Below are 12,164 nucleotides of genomic sequence, written 5' to 3' on the forward strand. Positions count from 1 at the left end.
CCCTGTGCCATCTTATGAGGTTCCAGCCGGCACTTTCTTCATTGTATGTCTTCTTTAGACTGAGCTGTGAGTCTGACACAGATTCTAACACTGTTTATGGAGCCATGGATTCTAATAAAGTGCACTTGATTGTGATGGGACCAGCTTTGCTGCCCAGAGCTTTGCCAGAACTTCAGGGGCTGGTGGTGACTGATGAAGGCTGTGGGGCCCACCTTGTGCTCTGTGGGCTCCAGTTACAAAGAGCCTCATCTCAAGCCACTCCGTTTTGAAAATAAACTTATTTGGTTACTCAGTCATAGGTAGAGACAAGCCTGGTTTCTGCTCTTCCTTGTGGCAGAGAGAGGAATGTTGGGGACCAGAGAGCCCTGCCTCTGTCCTGGGCCCTGGACTAGTGATTCTGACGTGAGGGCAGTTTTGGCTCCAGGGGTCGTTTGGCCATGTCCGGGTTGTCATGGCTGGGGTGGGTGGGCCACAGCCATCGAATAGCAGGGGCCAGGGCTGCTGCTACACTTCCTACAATGCACAGGCCAGGAGTTGTCTACTCCAAACGCCAGTGGTGCCGGCGGGGGAAACCCTGGCTGAAGAAACCTGCTGTTTCATGAGAATGGCCCTGCCTGGGAAGGTGACTCCCGTGTTGCTGTTGCCATTTCTGACCTGAGAAGCTTATCTCCCTCTGACTCCTGCATCAAGAACTAGTCCATGGAGGCAGAGCTGATGTGAGAAGAGGGCGCGCAGGCAGCCTAAGTGGAATGATCTGAAAGGCACCGGGAGAGCCGGGTGAGCTGGTCCCCTGCACCCAAGCTCCGAGGCCCGAGTTCCCGCCGCTGAAGCCTGCAGAAGCCTGAACAGACAGGCAGCGTTCCTGAGTTTTGAATTAAGCTCTGCTTCTTCCAAATGCTCTATGGTTTGTTGAGCATTTCCTCTGCACCCCGTCCTGGGCTTGACACTGCAAACGCCTTCTCTCATTCCATCCTCACACCCTGTAAGAGGTGTGCAGTTGCCAAAAAGCTATTAGAGCTAATAAATGAAGTCAGTAAAGTTGCTGTATACAAAATTAATATAGAGAAATCAGTGATGGTCCATACACTAAGAATAAATACCAGAAAGAGAAATGGAGAAAACAATCCTTTTACAATGCCATCTTCCCCAAAAGTGCCTAAGAATAAATTCGACCAAAGAGGCAGACCTATACTTTGGAAACTACAAGACACTGATGAAAGAAATTGAAGATGACGCAAATAAATGGGAGGCTATACTGTGCTCATAAATGAGAAGAGTCATTATCACTAAAATGTCCATATAACCCAAAGCAAACTACAGATTCAATGAAAACCCTATCAAAATACAAATTTTATACCATTAGAACAAATAATTCTAAAATTCATATGGAAGCGCACAAGACCCTGAATAGCCAGAGCAATCTTGAGAACGAACAAAGTTGGAAGTGTCATACTTCCTGATATCAAACTATATATACTCCAAGGCCATAATAATAAAAAGCACGGTTCTTGCATGAAAACAGACACATGGATCAATAGAACAGAATAGAGAGCCCCAAAATAAACCCACACCTATAGGTTCAATTCATCTATGACAAAGGAGACAAGAACATACAATGGGGAAAGACAGTCTCTTCAATAATGATGCTGGTAAACTGGAGAGATACCTGCAAAAGAGTGAAGCTGGGCCACTTTCTTTCACCATATACAAAAGTTTATTTTGAATTTACAAAGTGGATTAAAGAAGTAACATAAGACCTGAAACCATAACACTCCTAAAAGAAAGCATGTCTCCTCAGCCAATGGCAACAAAAGAAAAATAAACCAGTGGGACTACTCCAAACTAAAATGCTGTGGGACCGTGAAGGAGACCGTCAACCAAACAAAAGCCTCCTGAATAGAAGAAGGTATTTTCAAGTTATATATCCTATAAGGGATTAATATCCAAAATATATAGAGAACTCATACAAGTCAACATAAAAAATCTAATTAAAAATGGGCAAAGGACCTAAATAGACATTTCTTCAAAGAGGACATACAGATGGTCAACAGACATACGCAAAGATGCTCAAAGTCACTGATCATCAGAGAGATGCACATTAAAACCATGATGAGATATCACCTCACACCTGCCAGAATGGATGCCATCGAGAAATCAACAAACAACACGTGCTGGCGAGAAGGGAAAGGGAACGTTAAAGCACTGCTGGTGGGAATGCAGACTGATGCAGCCACTGGGGAAAGCAGTATGGAGATTCTTCAAAAAATTAAAAATAGGGCTGCCATATGATCCAGCAATCCCAATTCTGAGCATTTATCTGAAGAAATCCACAACACTAATCCAGAAAGATATATGCATTTCTGTTGACTGCAGCATTATTTACAACTAGAGGCCCAGTGCACGAAATTCATGCACTTGGAGGGGGGTTCCTCAGCCTGGCCTGCGCCCTCTTGCAGTCCGGGAGCCCTTGAGGGATGTCCGACTGCCACAGAGGCGGGAGAGGCTCCCGTCACCACCACTGTGCTCATCAGCCATGAGGCCCGCTTCTGGCTGAATGGGGCTCCCCCTGTGGGAGATCACTGATCACCAGGGGGCAGCTCCTGCATTGAGCGTCTGCCCACTGGTGGTCAGTGCATGTCATAGTGACCAGTCGTTCCGCCATCAGGCTGAAACCTGCTCTCGGACATCCCCCAAGGGGTCCCAGATTGCAAGAGGGTGTAGGCCAGGCTGAGGGACCCCACTGGGGCACGATTGGGGCCCAGGAGGGACACGTGAGGTTGGCCAGCCAGGGAGGGACTGCAGGAGGGCTCCAGGGTGTGTCTGGCCCATCAGCAAGCTCACCTACCGGTCAGAGCATCTGCCCCCTGGTGGTCAGTGCACGTCATAGTGAGTGATTGAGTGGCCTTAACATATCATTAGCATACTAGGGACCCAGTGCATGAATTCGTGCACCTTGAAAGGAACTGTGGGCTGCGAGGCTGCAGTGGGCACAGGGGCAGGTCTTGGTCCATCCTCTGCGCCCCTGCCTGGTGCCCCTCCCGCCATGGCCTCCAGTCCCCTGTCTGTTGGCAGCCCCGCTCCCGCCTCTGCCACTCTCATGCACTGATGGTGCCCACCCTGCTTGCACCTGCTGATGGCACAGAGCAATTGGGGCCGGTGCCAGCAGCGGGTGCAAGTGGCGGCTGCTGCCCTGATTGCCCCTCAGGAGCAGGGGGAGGTGGAGAAGCCCTCAGGGGCAATCAGGGCCGGTAGCTGCCACTCATACCCGCTGATGGCACTGAGCAACCGGGACCAGCGCCAGGCGCTGGCAGCAGGTACAAGCACTGGCTTTGGTGCCAGCAGTGCGTGAGAGCAGGGCCAGCGCTGGCAGTGGATGTGAGCGGGGCCAGTGCCGGCAGTGGGTCTGAGGGCAGGTCCCATGCCGGCAGTGGGTGTGAGCAGGGCCATCGCTGGCAGCAGGTGTGAGAGGAGGCTGCAGCCCCGATTGCCCCTCAGAAGCAGGGGGAGGTGAAGAAGCCCTCAGGGGCGATCGGGGCCGGCAGCTGCTGCTCACACCTGCTGATGGCGCCAAGTGATCTGGGCCAGCTGCAGGCGCTGGCAGTGGGTGTGAGTGGGGCCAGTGCCGACAGCAGGTGTGAGCGCTGGGAGGGACCGCGGCGTGCAGGAGCAAAGAATTTTCAGTAACCACCAGAGGGTCACCCCAATGACAACGACTGGCACCCTGCCTTGGTCTGGCACCCCCACTCACCTGCTCCACCATCCTGCCGCGGCTGACGCCCGCCATGTTCTGTGCTCTGCTGCCTGCTGCCGACGCCCGCCATGTTCTGTGCTCTGCTGCCTGCTGCCGATGCCCGTCATGTTCTGTGCGTGCCCCCTTATGGTCAGTGCACGTCATAGTGACCAGTTGTTCAGTTGTTCGGTTGTTCCTTTGTTTGGGCTATTTGCATATTAGCCTTTTATTATATAGGATTATGCTTTTGGCTGGTTGAACAGCCGACCAGATGACCGGACACTTAGCATATTAGACTTTTATTATATAGTATGGGCAAGCTATGGAAGCAACCCAAGTGCCCATTGACAGAATGGATAAAGAAGATGCGATTTTTGCCCTGGATGGTTTAGCACAGTGGTTAGAGTGTCAGCCTTGGGACCCAAGGGTTTTGGGTTTGATCCCCAACTAGGGCCCATGTGGGAGGCAATCAATCTCTGTTTCTCACGTTGATATTTCTCTCTCTCTCCCCCTGTTCCTCCCTCCTTTCCACTCTGAAAATCTATGAGAAAAATATCCTCAGGTGAGGATTTTTAAAAAAGGTGCAATTTTATATATATATTAGGGGCCCAGTGCAAGAATTCATGCACCTTGAAAGGAACTGTGGGCCATGAGGCTGCAGTGGGCACAGGGGCAGGTCTTGGTCCATCCTCTGCACCCCCGCCCAGCCCCTCCTGCCACGGCTCCCAGTCCCCTGTCTGCTGGCAGCCCTGGTTCTGCCACTGCTCCCCCACGCTGATGGTGCTGGCACTGCTCGCACCCGCTGACGGTGCAGAGCGATTGGGGCTGGCTCTAGCAGTGGGTGTGAGTGGCGACTGCTGCGCCAATTGCCCCTCAGGAACAGGGGGAGGTGGAGAAGCCCTGAGGGGTGATTGGGGCAGCAGCCGCCGCTCACACCCACTGATGGCACTAAGCGATCAGGACTGACGCCGGGTGCCGGCAGCAGGTGTGAGCGGCAGCTGCAGCGCCAGCAGCAGGTGCAAGCGGGACCGTCACCGGGAGCTGGTGTGAGCTGCTCTGCCAGCCCCAATTGCCCCTCAAGGAGCAGGGGGAGGTGGAGAAGCCCTGAGGGGTGATCGGGGCTGGCAGCTGCTGCTCGCACCCTCTGACAGCACTGGGCGATTGGGGCCTGTGCCGGGCGCCGGCAGTGGATGCAAGCGGCGGCTCCGGTGCCGGCAGCAGGTGCAAGCACTGGGCAGGTCCACAGCACATGGGAGCAAAGAATTTTCAGTAACCACCAGAGGCTCGCCCCGATGACAGTGACTGGTGCCCTGCCTTGGTCTGGTGCCCCTGCTCACCTGCTCTACCATCCCACTGTGCCTGATGCCCACCATGTTCTGCGCTCACCCCCTGGTGGTCAGCGCACGTCATAGCAACCAGTTGTTTGGTTGTTCTGCCGTTCAGCCTATTTGCATAATAGCCCTTATTATATAGAATGTGCACACCTGCACGTACACATGCATGCACTCACACATACAAAATGGAGTACTACTCAGCTATAAAAAAATCTTGCTATTTGCAACATGGATGGACCTAGAGAGTGTATTACACTAAGTGAAATAAGTCAGAGAAAGTGAGCCATGATCTCACTTATGTGTGGAACCTAAAGAACAAAACAAATGAACAAGCAAAATGGAAGTAGACCCGTAGATAGAGAACAAGCCAACGGTTGCCAGGAGGGGGGCGGGTGGGGGGGGGGTGAAAAAGGTGAAGGCTTTAAGAAGTACAAATTCCCAATTATTGACTCTTTTCCCTAGGCCAGTGGTTGGCAAACTCATTAGTCAACAGAGCCAAATATCAACAGCACTTCTACAAAATAGACTCGCCCAGGCCGAAAACCGACTTCTGCGCACGGGCTGCGAAGTTTCCATCGCGCTGTACGTGCTCCTGCACGTGGTATTTTGTGGAAGAGCCACACTCAAGGGGCCAAAAAGCCGCGTGTGGCTCGCGAGCCACGGTTTGCCGACCACGGCCCTAGGCTGTACTCCACACCCCCATGACTTTCAAATAAACAAGCCACAGGATGTGAAGTACAGCCGAGGGAAACAGTGTCCCAGCGGCTCTGTACAGTGATCACGTCATGAATGTCGGAGCACTACCTTACACCTGGAGCTAACGTTACATGTCAGCTATACTTTAAGAAAAAATAAATAAAAATGTATGTGCCGCTACTACTGCTCATTTGCCAGAGAGAGACAGAAACTTGGAAGGGCAGGCACTTGTCCACAGTGACATTCCCTAAGCGTGGGGCCACGATTTTCAAGCAGGTATGTCTGGTGCCCAAGACTGCCAGGAACCAGAGCTGACCTGCCCAGCTCTGAGCACCTCAGCTCTCTCCCCGTGGCCGTCTGCACGTGGGGAAAACGAGTAAGTTCAACTCCAGGACTTCCAGGAACCCTCGGCAGCGCTGCAATGTCCTGCTTTGTTCCTTTGTTTTATGCCTCCTCTGGTTTATTTTTTTACTGAATATCTTCAACATAAAACACTGTGTAAATTGAAGGTATACAACCAGTTACTTTGATATGTTTATATATTGTAATATGACTGCCTTTGTAGCTATATGTCATTGCATAACTATAGTACAATACTGTTGTCTGTATTCACTATATACTGTTCACTCTGCCCTCTTTTAAGTTCCCCTTTAAAACGGCAACAGTCCCAGGAGAATGTAAATCCCCACAGAAGGGGCCAAACCTCCATGTATGTCATAACCAGCTGGTGAACTTCTAAGAATACTAATTGCCATGGGCTCTCGTCAACTGAGGACTAAACTGATAAAAACCTGGAGTTCTTGCCTCTCTTGAAGCTTCGGAAGTTCTTCCTGCCCTGGACTTGCTTTCTTGGTGTGGCTGATCAGTGTCCCTCTCAGTGGAGTCCTGTGTGCTCAGTCCCCACAGTCCCACCCTCCCGAATTACACCCAGTCCACGTCAGATGATCCCAAGTTCCCTAGTGGAGATCTCTAGGCCATGCTTCCGCATCACCTGGTAAAACGGGTTAAAACACTGGTGCTGGACCCACGAATCTCCTGGGAGAAAGTTGTCCCTTTCCCCTTTCCATGTGTGTACATATACGCACACACATGCGCTATAACCCAACCCGATGGTTATTTCTCTTGCTCAAGATGTCTCAACGTTGGGCACTGCGGAGCTCCTTTGGTGGGCTTCTCCCTTCACCAGTGCCTCCCAGCCACGGACTCTGTCTGTTGCCCTTCCTTTGGCACTTTCTGGCACCACCGATGCTCACGGCTTACCTTGTGTTTTCCCTGCCCCAGCCTGAAATGAACCACTTCTCCAAGAATCCCTGGTTTCTTTTACTGGAGAAAGGTATTTAGAAACCAAGATCTGGGTGTTAGGTGTGCTCATTGCTATTGGGACATATTTGCTGCTTCTAGCCCCTCTCAATGGACAGAGCTAGGAAATACGTGTGTACATATTTATGCACACACACCTATAGGTTCATTTCTGTATCTATCTGTAAACATATGTTAAAAGTGTCCATATGGATACTTTCAACTCTAATCCATTAACTTGGGATTCATACTAGTTTTGAGGGTATCCATTTTTTTAATCTTTGTATGGCTTTTTAATTTTAACAGTGGCTCAAGTACATCATGCTGGGGCTGGGGGAGCTTCTCCTGGTAGCTATTTTATAGATAGTACTAAAAAAATTCCAACTCTAGCCGTGGCCAGTGTGGTTCAGTGGAAGAGCTTTGGCCTGCACACCAAAGGGTTTCTGGTTCTATTCCCGACCATAGGTGGGGCATGTGCGGGAGGCACAATTACTGTGTCTCTCTCACATTTCAGTCTCTCTCTCTCACTCTCACTCCCTTCCACTTTCTCTAAAAATCGATGGGAAAAATATCCTCAGGTGAGGATTAACAACAAAAGATTCCAAGTTTAGCGTAACAAAAATGTCAGCACATCCTGATTCTCAGTGTTCCTCAGCCCCTCTAGATCCTCTATAACGTGAACCACAGCCCCCTGTTCCGGAAGGTGGGAAGACCTGCCTCACTTCCCTTCTCGTTCAAACACCGTTCGTCTCCAGCCCGGGAACAAGGCCTGCGGTAACACTGAGCTGGTGCTTGCGGGTTCTTTATATAAGCCAAGACTTTTCTCAGAGATTCTAATCAGAATTTTGCTTTACACGTGAAATCTTATTTTGAATTCCGGTGCACGATTACTCACAGACTTAATTATCCTGCCTTGGGGTAGCATTAAAACAATAGAGTTAATTATTTTTTGGAGGGAGGGGGGGAGGTTACCAAGTAACCTGTTATCTTGCTGGGAAGGAGAAGTGACTATCATCTTAAGGACTCACAGAAGCAAATGAACCCTCAGCTCAGGCTTATTTAGGACGCAGCACACTACGTGGGTGCTCTTTCCTCTCCTGACACTTATATAAACCCAGTGCTGGTCAGGTGTGTCTCTGTAAACTGTGCTGAGATCTGGAGAGAGGCTCCCACGGGGACTGCTCACCGGGCTGGAGGCGTGGCCTCCGTGGCTTGGAAACCGTCCTGGGTCTTAAACAGCGATACCTATAATTATGGAAGCGTCATTCCTTCCATAAGAAAGAATACAAAACAAAGAAAGCAAAGTCTTCGCACTAACAAGGTGTAGTCATCGCTTGTGTGGAGCCTCCAGAAACCTGTCTGGCAGTTGTTTCTGGCCTTGTATCTTCCATCGCTCTGTGCTCCCAGAACAATACCGAGGTAAACAATCGTAGGGCAATTAGCAGTGTCTTTGGGGTAATAGGAGGGAGAAGTCACCCTGCTATTAATGTCAGAGGAATTAGTCATGGTTTACAGAGGTGATTTAGTGGCTTAACTTTGCAAGTGGTTGAAAACAAGGAACCAACAAATTTCACAAAAGACACGTTTGGAGAACCAGGTATGGCAGACAGCGTACAGGGAAGCCTGTCAAGCGGTTTAAACCTTAGTCTCAACGCTGTGAAGGTCACTGAGATGGCGCCTGTGACGCGAGGGGCTACGTGCCTGCAGGTCCGTGTTTCTCAAGCGTGCATGAGACCCAGCTGGGCAGTTTCGTTAACATGCAGATTCTGGTTCAGTAGGTCTCGGGACTGGGCTGAGACTTGCGTGTCCAGGGTGAGGGTCAGCGCACCTCATTTGGCCTGGAGGCTCTCGGTTGTTCTAGGCACTCTGGCAGGGAGGACCGAGCTGCTCCCACTCCCTCTCCGGATCTTCAAATTACCAACATGTTGCACTGGGGTTGGGGGAAAGACTAGCTTTTGGGAGTGGAGGTGTTTGGCCAAATACTTCTTTGTAGTTTACAGGGATCAGAGTCCATGGGGACCCACAGGGAAAGAGCTGCAGTACAGTTATCAGCAACCTCTCCCCAGGGCCAACTAGAAAAACATGGTGTTTGCAGGCCGTGTTTGCTTGTTTATAGAACTTTGTCCTTAAACTGAGAAAAGCAGGAACTGCGGCCTCTGTAACTGCGGTTAAAAGCTCAGGACAGGCAGGACCCTCTCCAGTTTACTGCTGAGCCTCTGAATGAGTTTTGCTGTTTGGAAAACCCCTTTGAACTGGGCCTTTCGCCGCCCGTGACCAGCTTCCCAAGTCACACATCGCCCCTGCGCTCGTCTCGGAGTGCCCGGAGACACTGTCCACTAACACTTCTCAGCACGCGCCACTCTTTTTTTAAATTATTTTTAATTTTTCTATTTTTTTGCCAGTCTCCCTAACAAAGAGAAAGCAATGGGTTTGTTTGCACTGTGACTGTTTTTAATTTGTTGGTTCCCCTTTTAAAGTAGTAATATAAAAAAATAACATGTCAGTTGATTTAAAGAGAAATATCCAGTACAATTACCATAATAACTGCACTCCAATGAGTACAGCATATTAATTATTCAGGAACTATTACGTTATGTAGATATGGCAAAAATTAGGAAGATAGTAATTATAGTTTAAGAAACACTGAATGAGGTGATTTTCAAGTTTCTGTTTACTCTAAACGTCCAAGAGCACTCGGGTATCTCATAAGGTGGCCGGTATCCACTCCAACTCCTGTCCCCAAATGGGCACATATTAATGGGCTCAGTATTTGCACAGCAGGTTGGCGTTTGACTTAATGGTATATGGCAGGGCACATGTTCTGATACCTTGGGAAATTTTGGCCACAATTAACTACAGTTTTCACTTGCAATATTTCCCCCTGTTACTTAAAATATAACAATATGGGGACAAGCACCTTTGCCTTGGTGTAATTAAGAATGAAATGATGTTAGGAACATTTGCTTAAAAATAGATTTCAATTTGTTTTACCACCAAAAGGTGGCGCCCTACCCCCATGCCCTTTATTTAAAAGCCCTTCTCGCCTGACTATAACAAAAAGAAACTTCCCTTTATCAGACTACTGATAAAGAAATTAAAATGTGTTTCCTATGAATATAAGGCGATGTGCTGGAAATGGACACTAGGTAAGCTGCAGTTAAGTTTCCATCTAATGTAAATCAAATGGATATGGAGTTCTTTAATAGGGTAGCTCACAGTCATATATACAAAGTTGAGCACAATATATTACAGGATTTACAAACAGGATTTCCTTTTGTCCACAAAACTGACTTTGGCCCCCACTTTCCAATCTGACTTAGGCCCCCCACTTCCAAGTGAATGTAGATTTTGAAACAGTTCAAACGCAGAGTAAGACCAGTGGCAATCTAAAGAGCATTTAGTATGGCAATACTAATAATTTTTTAAAACTCACTTTTGTTTAATCCAAAAAATGAGATCAGAGCATGAACTGTTCTTTACAGACCAGGAATAAATTAGTCACATTTAAAATAAACTACTATTTCTCTGAGAGGAGGGGATTGGGGAGGGGGTGTATATCCCACTGCCCCTCCAACTGTCCGCAGCCCAACATGTCACATGAACATAGGTCTGGCATAAACTTCTTAGAAATGAAAACAACCCCTCACCCCCTGTAGACTGGCTACTTTGTAGATTTCCATTTAATTCCATGTGAATTCAGCACATGGGATTCCCAGCGATGCTAAAGTGTTGTTGAGAGCATTAACGGAGCTGATAAAGCTTTTCCATCAGCGCCTAAGTCATAAATAGCAGCTGTCATTACTGACAGCTGTGGCCTGAGCGCTCCGCAAGGGCAGGGCTGTCGTTTTTGCTCTCTCCATGCTTAAGGCGGGTCTAGAGTAGAGTAGGTGTGCCAGTCAAGTCTTAAGGTCTTGCATCAAAGTCAATCTGAACCCCACCTTCCAGGAAGCTAGGAACTTCCACTCAAACCCACATGCACTTTCTTTACCTAGATTCTCTCTAAACGATTCAGTGGATGGTCCTGACTGGCTCTCAGGGATGGGGCAGAGGCCTTCACCAGGAGCCCTGCTGTGCTGGAGTTGCCTCACTTCTCTCCCAGTTTTGGGCTTTATTCTGTATAGCACCAGGGAGTGGCTGTTATTATTATTATTTTTTTAACTTGCAAAAGAGATACAAGTTTAAAGTAGTAGCCTGATGCTATTATTGAAATTGAGATTTAGACTTCTGTAAATGCATGTTTAACAATACTTGTAAAGTTATCCCAAAGGATTTATAATATCCTTTTCAGAATATTATCTGCGCTGGTCTCAAGACCAATGGGACAGTACTCGCCCCCCACCCCCCATTCTTTTGTTGAACCCGTAGGGGTGGCTTTGGCCACTACACCACCCAGCCAACAGCTGGGAGCACTGGCCTGGGGATTTGGCAGCATCTGGGGTGATGGCTCTGAAGAAAATTATTTCTGTTAACAAGACATAGAGCTCCGTATCTAAGTCACTTTTGGAAACCAAAAGTCTTCTTCCTAGTGCCGTTTGTTATTTATATTTACATGTATATTTCAAAACATTTCATTCAGGCTCCTAATGACTCTTTCACAGTTTTAAATGCCGCCGAACTTCCAAACGGTGCGCACACAATGTCACCCTCTGACGGAACTGGACAGAGCTTTCCGCCAGAGACTGGTCTCGAGGAGCGCCGGTCACGGTGTCCACGCGGATCTGAGCGGCCCTGGGCGGTGTCCAGGCGGCCGAGGCCGGAACCCGGCTCCCGCCGAAGGCATCTCCGCAGACGTCTCCGCGGGCTGGGCCGCGGGGCAGGAGGGGCGCCCGCGCGATCTCCTCTGCATGCTGGGAGCCCTTGCTGGCGGGTTTCTGCTTCCTCGCAAAGGGGGTTTGTCCTTCTGTTGAACTTTCAACTCCCGAACTCGCCTTCTTTCATTGGACAAAGTGTAGAAAGAGAGACCGGGGAGGCCGGGGGGGGGGGGGGGGGGACCGCCGCCCCTTCAACTGTCACCGCCGGCCAAACACTTTCGCTTTTAACTGCAGCGGAGTCAGCGCCCGTCTCTCCGCTTCCTTCTGTATTTTCAGCTCAGAAGCCGAGTAAAT

The sequence above is a fragment of the Myotis myotis genome, unplaced genomic scaffold, assembly GCF_014108235.1.
Source record: "Myotis myotis isolate mMyoMyo1 unplaced genomic scaffold, mMyoMyo1.p scaffold_m19_p_13, whole genome shotgun sequence".
In the NCBI taxonomy this organism is placed as follows: Eukaryota; Metazoa; Chordata; class Mammalia; order Chiroptera; family Vespertilionidae; genus Myotis; species Myotis myotis.